Source organism: Patagioenas fasciata, chromosome 5, assembly GCF_037038585.1.
Source record: "Patagioenas fasciata isolate bPatFas1 chromosome 5, bPatFas1.hap1, whole genome shotgun sequence".
Classification (NCBI taxonomy): domain Eukaryota; kingdom Metazoa; phylum Chordata; class Aves; order Columbiformes; family Columbidae; genus Patagioenas; species Patagioenas fasciata.
Genome location: NC_092524.1, coordinates 13,185,564 through 13,200,181, shown reverse-complemented (window position 1 = coordinate 13,200,181; position 14,618 = coordinate 13,185,564). Strand labels below are relative to the sequence as shown.

Genomic DNA, 14,618 nt, shown 5'->3' with positions numbered 1-14,618 from the left:
ACATCCCAAAGGAGGGATAAGAGCTCTCCAGAATAAATACAATGACCCACTATTGTGAACCTTATTTATCTAGTGGACCTACCGACTTCTTCTCAGCACAAGCACTTATTTTCCTCACCAAAAGTTTGTCAGACCACAGAATATTATTTTGATACTGCAACATTAAAAAAAGACCGTACCTTGCATTTGCTCTAATTATACTATTACCTACAATTTCTAGTGGCACTTCAAAGTCTGGGTTTTACTCTTCTGCAGTAGTACTATAATAAACTACAGCTACATGCAGTGACACCTAAGAGATTTTATAGCAGTATCTTAATCTTTCTTTTACCAATATATTTTTTTCATGCCATAAACAAGGACTACAGTATAATACTATTGATCAGCACTAACTAGAAAAATACACTAAGCCCCTCAAAAAATTATGATGGATTCCTGTCAACAGACCTCACTTGTGTTGAAGTTTGGTCAACTGTTCAGTGTTCAAACTACTTCACTGAAGTTCTTTTCTTTTGTTATTTCAAAACATTTTATTGTAGACCAACCATACACATCTCAAAAGTTCTCTCACTGTTTGCTGGTATTTTAAAGTATTTGTGTAACAGTTTTGATGTATTTGCACCATATTTGAGGGCAATATCACAAAATGGTGCTCACAGTCCAAGAAGGGACTGCACACAGCTACCAATGAATTGGAGCCACAACCAAAGCCATGTATAGCTTCTTTTTGTTTCCAAGAGGTATGAGAACAGACAAAGTTACTTCTCTGGCTAGATAAAGCTAATTCCCTCTCATTTCACAGGCTTCATAGAGAGTAGGAGGTAGAGGGGCCTTTGTTCATTCCATGCACACTGTGTACTTGTACAGAGGCAATAGCTGATTTTATTAGTAACACCTTGGAAGTGTCTGGTCTCCCTGGTACCACACTCCTCAGACAAGCAAGCTTACTGTAAACTGTAACACCAGACACTTTTGTGCCAAGTTTATAAAGCATAAAACGTTTCAGATGACTCTAAGAGAACTTATGAGTATCCAAGACGTTAAAGAGATTACAGACATTTCTACAGAACTGAATCTTCTTTCACTCAAAGTTAACTACTACATAACCTTTTCAGCATTTTATCAATAATTATCCGTTAACTGCCCATCCACAAAACTTTTATAAACACATGAAGAAATCACTTCAAGTTTAACTGCTTGTCATGTAAACACATGTATCATTAACCGTACAAATGAATTTGCAGAGTAATTCATTTGGATCTCTCCCATCTTTCAAAGCAACACTAAAGCCATTATAAAATGCAAGTTTTAAATTGTGTTCTCTCTTTCTCTCATTAATATTAGATAGACACGCAAAGTACTAACGCACTGTTAAAATCACCACTGAGACAAAACAAAAAGTCAGCTCTTGAGTCCTACGTGGGTGGCTGCCTTATTTGGTTTATTACAGCAGAAGCAACATATAACACCATGTGTGGTCTTTGGGACAGAAGGTCTTTGGTAGTGGTGCTGCTGCAGGTAGGGCTTCCAGCCTCCCCTCCACCAGGCAAGGCACAAGCATGAGCAAATACACAGAATAAACCAGGGCAAACATAAACAGATCACAAAAAGATTATAGACATGGGAAAGCAGATTGAACCCAAGACAGGCATGTCCTGAACTCCAAAGGACTTTGAGGAGGAGACAAGACTTCCCATGCTAGATAGGCTGCCAAACAATGGTCACAGCCAGGTTTCAGGATTTTGTTTCCCTGCTGCTCTTAGTCTCTTCCTCCTGAAATCAACTCTATATTGTTCAACAATAAACACAGCTGATTCTGCCCTTTATGTGGAATGAAGTGTTTACTAGCTGCCCTGAAGTTATGAAAGCCTCTGTCAAGAACAAACACAAGCAGGAAGCTGAAGTCTTTGGCCATTCTGGTACATCAAGCTATCAAAGTGTTTGAACACTGTTATTGTTACATCTCTGTTAACACTAACAAACCAACCAAACAGTGATCTTCTGTGACATTTGTATAATAAGCTATTAATCAACAACCCTCTGCAAAGTTTGTCTCTTATTAAAAAAAAAAAAAAAAAGCATGACAGATTAGCTCTACAAGAGTAGAAAGTTGTCAGATTTAAAAGGCTGTACTGTAGTTGTCTCCTACAGCTTTTGGCAGAAGAGAGGTGAGATAACTTTTCAACATCCCTAGCTAATTCACTGGCAAAAGGTAGAAGAATTTATATGCGTCTTGCATAAGGTTATGTTAAAATTGCATCTATTTTTGCAGTAGATCTTACACATCCAAATCCATCTGTAAATATCTCTTGGCTTCCACAACACTGAAGCTGTTAGGAACCCAACATATCAGAGATCAGACAGTGACGAAACCCCTGCCTTCCCACTTGCAGTGTGTCATGTGCAGATTGCGCATTGCCTGAAAAAATAAATAGCAAACCCCTGACAAAAAGGAAAGATATGGATTTATTCTTTCTTTGCTTTTAGGTACCACATATTTAAGTTAGAACTCTACAAATTCCAGGAAGCCAAAGGGCAAATCAGAACAAACAAACACCAACACAGCACAGTTTTCCCAGGGCTGGCACTGCCAATCTGCTGTTTTAGCAGTTTCTGTAGGAAGTGGTCTCCTTGCACATCTGTTTCAGTTTCAGTGTCTGAGACCATTGCCTATTTGGAAAAAAAAAAAAAAAAGTCTTTCCTGGATCCTGGATCCTGTTCTCATGTGTGCCTACACTTGGGTTATTCACTAACTTATTTGTTACCTCATATTTACCTTCCACATATGCATATAAGTCACTTAAAAATTAATAGCTGACCTAAAGTCTTCATAGGAAAGGCATTACAGTATTTGCAATGAACCAGATTGTCTCCTCAGACACCCATGAAAATTTGGCTCTGTAAGAACGTTTATCACAGAAACCCCCAAAATACATTTCTTTACACTCACCACACCACAGTACCATCTGAAGATGTGCAGAATTGTGATAGCTTAGATAATGTAGTGAACATGGAGAAATGGTGGCTTTTGAAAAGGAAAAATGATAGCTTGCACAGTAATTGCAAGCTATCGTAAATGCCAGTTACTTAACTGCAAGACAGAACGAAGGCTGGCCCCAGTTTGAGGCAATTAAACTCCACAACAATCAAAATGAAAAGCCTTTGTCACAAATCTACTTTTTTCATTTTTACTGGAAATCATGAAGTGGCTCAGCCCCAATGAATCAGAGAATGAGCCAAACTACAGGTCTCCCCTCTACGAAGACTCTAGTCTGTGCCCTTTGTGCTTTCCCTGGGCAGCTGACACCTTCTGAGAAGCAGGGGGAAGAAAAGAGAGAGTAACAGGCATCAGCTCAAAATTTTCTCTCCAAAAGTAGCAGTCAGCAGCCAGGTCAAGAGGAGGCAGGTATTGCTTTACAGACACCTGGAGCAGTTACAGAGTTTCTCTGGCATTTAAGATATGATCTCATCTCCACTGATGGGCACTTTGTTTATGGAATCAAATCCATAACAAGTAATGAACAGATTGATTTGGCACATAGAGTTGCACTTCATTATTTCTCCAAAAATCTAGAGTTATAGTTACTTATATTTAGTATACATGATAACTAAGAAAGCAATTGAGTTAATACAACCTGAAAGCTAAAAGAATACTTCTACAGCACTTTGGTGGGTCAGTTCCCTCCTTCAAGCAGCATTATTCTCTCTTTAACAATATTATTCCCTCTTTCGCATCCCCATCTCATTTTCTTCAAACCAATTACCCCTGTGCCCATTCCATCAAGTTCAGTTTGGAGGTGCCCAGGCTGGGGAGGGAGGGAGGGAGGAGAGGTAGAGAAAGGCAGAAAGTATTTTAAATTGAAAAAAGCTCTAGACAACTTGAATACATTTTTAACAAAGAAAACTTGAGTCAGTGTGAAAAACTCTTTACATATTACCCTTTTATAAGACTTTTCTCCCCGGCTAGGTCAGTTATTATTCAAAGAAATGAGTCCTATCTCCTTACTCCTTTTCCCCCCCTTCTTCTCTTTTTTCGGACACACTGTATTTGCTTTTGAAAGAAACTGGGAATTTTGAGCCTTTTCAGTACCCAGTGTGCTGGTTGTTATAGAGGCTTTTCATGAGCAGATTTCATAAATGGTACTTGAAGCAATGGTACAAAACAGTATTCTAAAGGAACAATTTATTCATAGTATAAGAATTCCCTCATTTATTTTCCATAGAAATAGACCCGATTAATTTAATGTTTCTATTTTCAAAGCTCATTAAATGGTAGTCTATCTTTGGCAAATGGTACAGAGATTCACAGTGCAAAACAATGTTCTTATTTTGTTTATAGTAAGTTTTATTTACTATCATTTTGTGACATAGCTTCTTGTGCTCAGGTTTTGACAATGGCAAATAAAATTCTGCTGAAAATAGAAAGAAATAATAATAATTTCATCTTCTTAGCTACGACCAAAAAATGCCAGATTGTGGAGAAAAGTTGAAAATCATCTCATACCATGTACACACAGGTGCAAGAGCTGTCAACCAGTATCATAAAAGCAGAAACCATGAAGGAGAACTAGAGGTACAAGGAACCTGATTAATCCCAAGCTGTTATCCCGTGTGTCCTTTATGCAGAATTCCCAGTGTCTCCATGGAAATAGCTCCAAAATCTGCCAGGAGGTGTTTGTGAAATAACTTCACCCCAGGAAACTGCATCTCCTTTAGATTGCATGTTTATCCATGGAAATCCCAAAAAACTAAGAGAAGAAAAAGAATCTTCTTAAATCAAAAGATATTATCTTGATCACAACCTGTCACAAGTCCTTTCTTCTGTATGTGGGAGTTTTTGATCAGAGATGGAACAACAGAGCACTAATCCATGAGCTCTGATGCTGCTCTTGAACCTACAGAGTGAGTATTTGCCATTCCCACAAAGGTACAACTAGAAAGAGAGAAAAAATAGTGTTTATCTTATGCAGCTTATAAATAGGTTCATTTTTAGAAAGAGATTTATAGGAGTCTCAAGTCCTAGTGTTTTCTTTTACCTCTAAAACAAGGTTTTTGGTTTGCTTTTTTGTTTGTTTTAGAACTATTTCCTAAAGACAATTGAATGAAGCTGCTTTTCAGAAAGAATTGAATTCCTGTTTTACATCTATTAGCACTGCAACAAAGTACACAGTCCCAGAGAGCATCCTTGAAGTTTTGTCTTTGCTTTGGACAAGGAATTACGCTGTAATGAGAGTCTCCTATGTGACAACCAGCATGTTTCTGTCAGTCTTCACTTAACCTCATCTGGATTATTACCGTGCTCAGATCAGCATCAAAATTAAGATGGTGGTTAGGTCTCCTCCCATCATTGTGAAAAGAGCACAAAGGATCCAGAAGCATTAGCAATTTAAATGATCAAATTGAGAGCAAAATGACATCTCTGTCCTCTCTGTTTTGCATATTTGTCTGATTTTTGTTCGAAAATAAAATGTAACAGAAGCACGTTCACAACTACAATGAAACCTTTTTGCCATTTTTGTACTTTATTATGAACAGGGAATGCTAACACATTGGCAAAGGGCTTCATAGTAGTCCTGGCAATTTACTGCATATCTTGTCTCTGCTTTCACATCTGTAGAAAACAGTCTCTATGACTCTCAGACCAAAGACTATTTTTGTCACATTGCTGCCCTTCAACACCAACAAGACACTTACTGGCACTACAATTTACTGTTACATCATTTTGGACCTGTTCGTAGTACCCAGACCTATTTCACTGTTGACCTTGCTGCAACATGCATTGGGTCCCGTAGGTTATTATGAAAATAATTATACAAATCCTAACTTTGGCTGGAGCTAAACAGATCCAACGTGAGATAATCTTCACTGTACACAGCTATCCTGAAGACCTCAGTGGAAAGTTATACACTCTTTCGGGTTGTCAAGTAGTGGGGTCTTGAAGGCATTTTAGGGACAGAAAGGGAAAGCAGATTTGGGAGTGCTTTGAGAAAGAAAGTCGGGGAGAGGACAAATTTATATACTCAGGAGAAAAATACTAACTCAATTAGAGCATCTGCTGTTTGACTGAAACAATCTCTCATAGCTATCAGCTGTATTAATCCCAGCACACACTTGGGAACACATTTACCGCTGAGGTGGCAATTATCTGTGTCTGCTATTTTTGTGGTGGGGTGGACAGCAAACATGCATAACTATGTCTAGTTGAACAAAAAGAATCAAAAAGTTACCCCACCTTCCCAAGTGGAGGGTGCAAAATTTTCTCTCAGAATTCTGAATTTCAGAGGAAGTTATTTGCTTCTCCATTTGTAGAGGATAACAAAATAGTAATGCGACCACAGAGAACACTTTACTGGGAAGAATATTTAAGATTTATTCCAGTTTCAGAGACATTATTAATTTCAAAATGATACTTTGGATCAAAAAAACAGTGATTTATGTTTCTGTGCCAAATCACCTGATGTTGACTGTCCAGCCAGTTCAGGTTTCATTTTGTTTGTTTTCTTGTGGTAACTATTCCTCTGCAATCCTATTTCTTTGCACAGGTGGTACCTCTGCGGCAAGGCACCCAGGACCCTCATATTTGGTGACTGCTATGGGTGCGCACCAACACCGCTTTTCTGAGTGACTCAGTGCAGGGGGGAAATGTAGTCTTAAAGTTATTAAACCGGTTAATCCTTAACACATGTAACAGAGAAAGCTTCCCTGGCCTGAAAAATACCTTTCTCACAACTGATTGTAGAAAGCCTAATTTGAATGATGAGAGTAAGGTGGTGTTCCAGCCAAGAAAGTTGCAAACATTTTAAATGAGATTATTTGAGCAGAATCACCAATCTATGCAAGTCACCACCTTAGAAACACATCCACCAGCTACGTCCAATAAAAACTTTAACACAAAGTCTAGAAAACGGAACCAATAAAAACAGAACCATTTCTTTGCCATTAGAGCAGAGCCAAGCACAGGGATCTGGGTTTGGAGTTTTCAAGGCTTTTCCTGACACACTGAGAGATACTTGCACAGAAGATAGACATATACCTGTCATACACATGCAGTTTCGAAGCTCAGACAGATTGATGGACAGTATATTGGTGACTTAACTAGTTTTAAATATCTTGAAGTCATTAATAGTTCGGTTACTGCAAGCACTTCATTTAGAGCATAAATTAAGGTGCTAACGAAGAGGGATTTTGGCCCTGAGTCTCCACCCTGCGCACATCATGAGACAAGGACAAAACTAAATATCCAGAGAAACAAAGAGACAAGTTATCCTCCCTGCTTCTGTGACCAGTGGAGTGAAAAGCTGATCTCCAGGGCAAAGCTAGAGCAGTCTCCTGTAACGTCCACTAAGCAGTTTGCCGTCCATTAGCTTCTGTTGGAAAAGGCTCCCGCATTACAGCAGAAACTCAGGAAAAGCTTGAAGAGCTCCTGAAGGATTGCCCATGGGGTATTACTGCATCACTGTGGAGATACCTCCAAACAATACAGAGCAAGAAGGCTCTCAGGTGCCCTGAAAGCTGAGCAGACAGTGCCTGCAAGAGCATCACCACGGGGCCTTATTTTACATGAGAAGAGGGGCTGGTTTCATATATTTTCACTGCAGAGCCAGAGAATGAAGGTGCACAAGTTGTTTACAGCTAGTTTTGGCACCTATTTTAGCTCTACATCTGGGGTTGATTTCAGCATTTAAAAAAAAAAAAAAGGCAACACAAAGTTAAATCCACAGAAGCAACCATACTTATACAACCTCCATGTTCACAAAATAAAAAAGCCATGGCCTTCCTCTTACACAACAAAGTTGTCACGTTGTTCTTCTTCACTTTAAAATTCTTCTCTACAGAGGTGGTTTGTCAGTGATGTGCACTGATTTCATGTCTGTCAAACACCACTTAAAAACAGCACTCCATAAGCTACCGAATTCAAACCACAAACACCAGCTTCTGCATGAAAGGTACAAAAAAAATAACTCCTTTCAACACTCTCTCTCAAATACTTTCCAAACTTATTAGTGTAAAATTAACCCACCTGTGTAGAGAAGCACAGGCTGTGCTTGTCAGCACAAAACAGCAGTGGACGGGGAGCAATAAATAAACACAGCAGAAGATATGACAGAGAAAAGCTGTCCTGCTTGCAGTCAAGTCAATACCAAAAATCCCAACAAGAAGCAGTGTTGTGCCTTGCATCAGCAGCTGGAAGCTCTGTGCAATAATCTTACTGTCCCTGTGCCTTCCTGTGCAGCTTCGTAAAGAAAAGACATTCCCAGCGCGTTCCTTACACAGTGTATCTCTTATCTTCTTACTGGAAACACAACAAAATTAATTGCGACCAGATCCTGTGCTGTAGCGTTGATCATATTTCAGCAAAATTGATAAAGAAAAGTGTTACATAACAGTCTTCATTCAAGACACTTGAATCTGCAGCTTCAAATCCACTTTATGCACTTTCAGTCACATAAAACACTTTCCCCTAGAAGAAAACTGAGGATGGTAGAAAAAGACAATGTATTCTACTGGCCCATTTAACAAATGAAACATTAACTTTCTGCTTGGTGTAAGGTGACAGCTGGCTTATTAGAGCTGACACTGATCCTCCTGAGAGGATTTCAGTGAGCAAGTTGCACAGGTGAAGGTCAAAGTAGCAAAGGATTTAAATGAAGAGAGGAAGGAAGCGGCTTCCTCCTAGGGACAGAAAGTAGCAAACAAAAAAGCTGTTCCTAATGTAGTTCTCCTGGGTTAGAAATACAGCGCTTGCAAAATGCTTTGTTCTCACGGAGTGCCTCTAAGACACTTTCTTTTTTAGATCTAGATCTAGATCTGTGCGCTGCAGGCATGGGTCCCAGTGCCGGTCTTGCCTACAGGAAAGGATCCTTGAACACAGTCTGTGCCATGTTACTGCCTGACTTACGCAGTATCAAAGGCAACACACGTAATATTCTTACTTATGAATTATAAAGCTCTTTTGACTTGTGTGAGAAGGATAATTAACATGGGATGATCCATGTTTTAAAGTGAATAATAAGACAAACACAGCCGTACTGTCTCAGTGAGGTTTAAGTCCCCCAACAGGCACATACAGTTGGCTGGAGGGAGCCGAACGCATTCTCTGGCTGCCCTCAGCAAACCTTCAGCACCCCACAGGAATTAAGAGAACATCCAAGAGATGATCTGTTTTAGCCAAGGTTTGTTTAGCTCTCCTACTTTTGCCTCCCTGGGTCCAGCTCAGGCCATGGCCTCCCTGCAGCACCAGGACCTCAGCAGCTAGTGCCCTGCAGAGAAGCTGAAAGAAGTTTGTATCCTCATGAGGAAAGACACAGAGCTGGTGACAGAGGCTGTGGGTCTGGTGCACAGCTCTGGAAAGAGATGGGGATTTGAGCCCTGGTAGCATATGAAGTCCTGCCTTAGACAAGGTGCACCATTTTGTTGTGGCAAACCCCTTAAGGGAGACAGACCACATGCTGCCCAGATGGTCTGATTTTTTCTTCCTTTTCATAAAATAAAGCAACAGAGTTTTATTAACCATGGCTCAGTTGCACTGAGAAGAGCAACATATCTGTGTCCCAGCTAATGCACGTAGTCAAATCAAGGACCTGGGTGCTGGTGCACATACACTCGACCTGGACAGCTGGGCAACCAGGCGTGGGCAATGCAGGATGGTTCTTGGCCAACCTTGCACTGTGCCCCAACTCCAGGGTAAGCCAGGTGTGACTTCCAAAATTTGTGGATGCTTCAACTGGGCAAATACCAAATGACAAGACTTGCCTGGACGCCTTCCTGTGTAACCTCATCTCGGTGTTCCTGCTCCGGCAGGGGGATTGGACTAGACGATCTTTCGAGGTCCCTTCCAATTCCTAACCTTCTGTGATTCTGTGATTCTGTGTCTTTGGTGTGAGCCATGCCTCAGGAACCCCCACAAACAGGCATTTGCTACATTTTTCACATATTAAGAAAGCAGAAGCACAGCTGAAGGCACGGAGGCCAACTTTGGCCAGCACAGCCCCCTCTGGAAATTTCTTACTCCAAGTATCTCAGCTCCCTTCTAGCACTAGTTTTAACTCTTTCCTGGCCAAGAATCCAAAAAGCATCAGAGTGAGCAGTTTCTAGCTATCAGTGACCTATCACCATATGTGAGTTTCAGGTTTCCCTAATAATTTTTGAATTCAGTGAGGTGGATTTAGGTTTGCAGAGAGAGAGGTCCCTAAATTAAATCTGATGAGTACCAGAATCTCTAGTTTTAATCTCTATGTTCTCCAAACACACTTGTATGATACAAGATCACAGATTTTATTTTTCCTTCATGTAGATACCACTTATGCAAAACTACAATGCGCTATCCTGGCCAAAGACAAATCAACATGGCTCCACTGACTATATTAGGGCTCTGCCAGGGTACACAGCCTGGGGACGTGAGCCTACAAAAACAGCATCATTTCTCTCGAAGTAGCTTTTCACTGGTGTCTGTTAAGTCTGACCAAACATTTTTCTCGGTAACTCTGATTTATTGCAATTTTGATGAGTTATCATTCTGGTATTGCAAATGGCCATGTGCGGCTCCATGTGAGAGAGTAATCAGGACCACAAAGACCAGATGGTTGTCATTTGATCTAACTGGGGACAAAGGCCCAAAACTGAGCATTTTTGAGGGAAAAAAAAAAAAAAAATCAATGCCTGAAGTGCATCAGACAAGAAACTCGGTTGAACATTGTGGTCACTTTTCAAAGCTAGACATGGTAAACCGAGCAGTACTTGACCCTTTTCCTCCTAAACACAAAGAGAAGGAAGTGAAATGTATTATTACGTAGTTCCTCTGCAATCTGGGGAAGAGACTGAGGGGAGACCTCATCATGGCTACAGCTTCCTTACAAGGGGAGGAGGAGGGACAGGTACTGATCTCTTCTCTCTGGTGACCAACGACAGAACCCAAGGGAATGGCAGGAAGATGTGCCAGGGGAGATTTAGATTGGATATTAGGAAAAGGTTCTTCACCCAGAGGGTACTGGAGCACTGGAACAGGCTCCCCAGGGAGGTGTCACTGCTGCAAGCCTGACAGTGTTCAAGAAGAGACTGGACAACGCCCTCAGACACATGGTGTGAACTGTGGGGATGCCATATGCAGAAACAGGAGTTGGACTCAATGATCCTTGTGGGTCCTTTCCAGCTCGGAACATTCTATGATTCCATGATGCCCATTTAGGCCACCAGATGTGGCACCGTGGCCCTGCATCCTCACAGAAGCTTGCACAGGCATACTATTTACATTTAATACAGACATCTACTCAATAAACTTGCTGAGGTAGAAATGAACTAATAACTAGCTCTAATCTCTTTTAAAGGTCACAAGCCTGCTAAAATGTTTTCAATGCATTTTCAAGCATAAGCCTACCCAAAACCTGTGGATCTCTTCTCTTCTGCTGGGTTCCCAGCACCGGGTGCTTTCCCTCCATGCAGAGCTTCACCTGCAGAAGTTCAGGCCTTCCTAGGGCTTTCTCTTCGGACTCTGATGTCTGTAGAGTGAGCACCTTTCACCAGACAGTCTGTTCCATGCTACCTCCCACTCCATCAATATCTCCAGACAGAGACTTAGAGTCCAGAAAACACAGGCGAGTAACAGAGAAACAGCTGAGCCGCTTGCAACCGAGCACAATCCGTTTAGAAGTCCAATTAGAAAAGTTACGGTTAATCGCTACTCAGGAGGGAGGGAGAGAGAGGCAAAGAAGAAATCTCCTTGCTTAAGAGATAAGGACAACAGCATCTAATCCCAGCTGAAGTTTTTCCCTTTGTGCCTAAGAGAAGTTCACTCCATTGGGTCCTCTGTGCAGCTCTCTCAAACCAATCTAGCTTTCATGAGATGACCTACATTACCCAAAGACAGCCTTCCAGCAACTGGGGAGAGACCACAGGTACTCATCCTCTGAATTTCCTTTTAGACAGTGCTGCCACCTCTGAGACTCTCAGGGACCCCTCTGAAGGTTTATGAGACCCCCTACATCACAAGGCATTTCAATATGGACCAGTGCCACCTATCTTATGGCCCATTAAGACCAGAGAGCCACCTGGGGAGATGACTGAAGAATGAAGAATGGAGTTAATTGGGCCAGGTACACAGGAGGTAAAAGAAAGTTGGCACATGGTCATTCATGTTACTCTAGCTGATTACACTGGTAGTAAACCTTGCACTCCAAGATCACATTTGCTTCCCAGGCCCAAGAAAAATATGTGCTTCCTCCTGTATTCATTAAGTCAGTACGAAGACTGGTACTCAAGTCCCAAAAAAAAAAAGAGCTTCCCATGGCTATGCCATCCCATATGTGCCTTTCCAGCAACTTGCTTCAAGTCCATTTTATTTTCTCTTCCATCACCCAAGCTTTCTGCCAGAGCTGACACATTAAGAATTTGGCATTCAAAAAACATACAAAAGAAGGGGGAATGGGGAAAAAAAAAGCACCTGCACACAGAGTGATGGTTGTAAAGAGAGCAAGAGCAATGTCAGTGCCCTTTGGAAAAGGAATTTACGCAGGCCAAAGGATGACTGCCAATAAATACTAGTACCCTTTATTAGACACTGCATGTCTTAACCCCATTTCCCTTAATGCTTTAGTACACATTTTACATTGTGCAACACTTATGGGGATTTAAAGTCACCTCAAAGAATACAATAGTGTATAAAATAAGAAAATAAAAATTTTTATTTCCTCTTTACAAAAGAGAAGGAAACAAACTAGTGATGATAGTAAAGTGCTAAAAATCTATTTTTCAGTCTTCCAAGTATCCTTCCTACATACAGTCATGGAGACCTAACAAATCCGTGAAATATTTCATTTTAGTCTCCTCCTACATGCGCAGCACAATTTCAACTTCCAGCACAGTGCACAGGTTTCTTGGTGAGATTTTCAGCAAACAAATTAAAACCAAACTGCCCAAGGACTGGAGTTCTGCAACATGAAACTGCAGAGATTTTTGAAGTGAATATTATACTCCTATGCCAACCAATTCCAGTGAGACTCATCATACATTCTTATCCAATGTATTTATATTGTGAAAATTAAAATAGAGCTTATGTTATTCTAGCATCTATCAGCCTTGACTTCATGCTTCATTTATTTAAAGAGAGGAGGGAAAGAAAAAGCAGATAATCAAAAGGTTTTCATGAAAATGGTCCTTTTTTAGGAGGAACCTGGTACAACTGTCTTTACACACTGCTGACATACTTCCACACCACATCTGGAGGTAAATACCTTAAACAAAAGCATAGATACACCATTACAGCTTTTTTCAGTCTGTCTGTAGAAACTGCCACATGTGCAACTGAGAAAAAGTATCTAACCTAATAATAGCTTTCCCTTTCCAAGAGGAAATATTTGCATCGGTGTAAGTAAGTTTTAAAAATACAGAAATAAGTGCCTAAAGGCTGAGCTATGTTGACTTCCCACTGACTTCAGAGATAGTATGGTTCACATAAGATGAAGATATCCTTCGAAATAATGATACAAAAATATACACTAAGATACGGAAACACAAGTCTTGAACTGCAGAAGAAAACACCCTGAAAAACTGTGTTATCTCATACACATTTACCTCCTTTTTACATTCAAAGCATATGAAAGTTCCAGTCCAAAATGCATTGACAAAAAAAGTTGCTCAACCGCCTAAACACCCCATTTAACACACTCACTGTTCTTACAGAGGGTTGGTGTGGATTTAATCTCACAGACAGCTCAGAAGACTATGGACAAATATTATCACCCGGTAATAATTACCATTTGTTCTTGTTTTCCTTCTGTATATACTGACAAATATGCTCTTTTTTTTTTTCCTTCTTTTTCAACTGAAGCAGCCAATTACCTGCTGTGCTTTGTAAGCTCCCATCCACACTCCCCAGGAAACAGATAACTTGCCATGCAGCACAGTGGGGAGAGCTCGCTCAGATGCAAAATAATTCTGAACTTACTCAAGCGAAGTCCCTCCGTTGCATTTGCAGGCTGAGCTATGTGTTAACTGTATTTATTCACCACTGAAAGACTATACTTCACAGTTATAACCCTGGCAAATACTGAGCATTTAAATAACTCTACTTTTGCTTAGCCGCACAAAGGGGTTTTATTCTTCTACCACAGCTGTACACGAAGAATAGAGTGCCGTTTCAAATCAAAACTCCTGAAGTTACTACTTACCAGCTTGCGATTATATATTCAGTAAGTCCGATGAGCTGAAAAGATTTTGTTGCGGAAGATAAAAGTTACAGAAAAAAAAAAAACAGGCAAAGTTAACAAAAATGCAGGGAAACTAGCTTAAATCCTCCCTTCATTCATCTACTTAAATGTTCCTGAAGACTAAAAAGGACCTTAAAGAAAGTGCTCTCAGCAAAGACTACATCCTCTTGTCAGTCAAACCCTGCATAGTTTCAGCTAGGCATCCGTCCAAAAAGACATGGAATTATTCTATTTTTGTCTCCCGGCGCAAGTGGAAACATTTTTACAGATTTGTGGTGAGGATTTCAATTTTGTAGTGGTCAGCTAGTAGAGGAATGTAATTAAAGACCCCGTTAAACATAAGATCGTCCACAAAGGAGGAACTAGATAAATTTGCAGATAAATAAATAACAATTCCATTACAGCAAAGTCTGATAT

The 14,618-nt window shown here is 40.5% G+C and overlaps 1 protein-coding gene across 5 annotated transcripts in view; it reads right to left on the bottom strand.

The window, feature by feature from the left end:
* INSC (INSC spindle orientation adaptor protein) overlaps positions 1-14,371 on the bottom strand; it is a 149,640-nt gene extending 135,269 nt beyond the window's left edge. For 2 of the 5 annotated variants that reach the window (XM_065839196.2, XM_071808935.1), the window contains exon 1: positions 14,163-14,371. The gene's annotated coding sequence lies outside the window, so the exon portion shown is untranslated. The other 3 variants (XM_071808937.1, XM_071808936.1, XM_065839198.2) reach the window with 3 other exon arrangements.
* Between the last annotated feature and the right edge of the window lie 247 nt (positions 14,372-14,618).